The sequence below is a fragment of the Echinops telfairi genome, unplaced genomic scaffold (assembly GCF_000313985.2).
Source record: "Echinops telfairi isolate 266 unplaced genomic scaffold, ASM31398v2 ScPeMD7_18;HRSCAF=68, whole genome shotgun sequence".
Taxonomy (NCBI): domain Eukaryota; kingdom Metazoa; phylum Chordata; class Mammalia; order Afrosoricida; family Tenrecidae; genus Echinops; species Echinops telfairi.
Window position 1 is genome coordinate 86,811,832 of NW_022103915.1, and position 1,357 is coordinate 86,813,188.

A 1,357-nucleotide genomic window follows, 5' to 3' on the forward strand; every position below is an offset into this window, starting at 1 on the left:
CTTGTCCCTGGGTTTGTTAACACCACTTCCTTTCCCCCCAATTCCCGCTCTCCCATGTCCCGCCGGAACAGTCGGTCCCGTTATTTTCTCATCCAATCTATCTTATTTAGACAGAGCTGCAGAGATAATAACATGCACAAAAACATGACAGAGCAAAACCAAGCAACAACATACAACAAAATAACAACAACAACAAAGCAATGACAAAAAACAAAACACAACAAGAAAGAAAAGCTTGTAGTTAGTTCAAGGATCGTTTGTTGGCCTTCAGGAGTGTTTTCCAGTCCAGTCTGTTGGGGGCATCACACCCTGGCCCCAAAGTCCACCTTCAGCATTCCCTGGGGACCTCGCTGCTTCATTCTCTTGCTATTCTGTTGCACCCCCTTAGTGTTTTGCCTCGGTGTGGCGAGATCAGATCGAGTGCCATTCCCAAACTGTCTACGGTGTTGTCCCCTGTAGGACTATGGGTCAGTGAGGGGTGTCATGTCTCAATTTTCTACCCTTTAATTATATAACCAACCCTCAGGACCCTTCTGGATGTGAGGCTAGACTTCACACAGGTGTTCAATGTGAACGCTATTGTCATCCAGGTTACTACGTTTGAATTGGTAGGAAGACACTAGATGATGTTTCAGGGTGCAATAAATGGGAATGGAGATGAACGTGTCCAACCTCCTCTGGCTTCCTTCCTGCCATGAGGCAAGAATCGTACCTCTGTGCTCGGTTCTTCATTAACTATTCTAACACCAGCTGTCCCTCCCACGTCACTGTACATCTATGCTGGCTCCGATAATTCATTACAATGGTCACACAACTCACAGACAATATTCACTCTGCAGGGGGTTTATTAGGGAAGTTAATAGGCTACTAAGAGCCAGGATCAGCAAACAATAAGAAGAGTTATTGGTCCCTTAGCCAGCATCCAAGGCTCTCTCTGTTTCTCAGCCAAAGAATCCCTTGGCCCTTGCTTCCCTGGGTCAGGAAGCCATACCACCTGTCATGCTATCCCACAGTTTCATAGTCTCAGGACAGATAATATGGGTCTCCATGCCAGTCTCTGAGGAATCGGGTCTGGGTAACCTCTGCCACTTCAGACAGAGATCTTCAACATGCTCTCCCAAGGCCTTCCAGGCTTCCCTGCTAGGGTTACACCTAGGCTACTTGAACAGTCCCACCCAAGGATTGTGGGGAGTTATAGAGACTTGAGCAGAAGAGCCATATTCAGAAATTTCACTTCTCCTCACAGGAGGACTACTTCCTGTGTGAGACACTGTTTTTCCTCTAAAGCACACTTCTCACTGATCCCAGAGTGTGTACGCAGGGCACATGGGGAGGAGGTTATTTTTTACCATGTGGG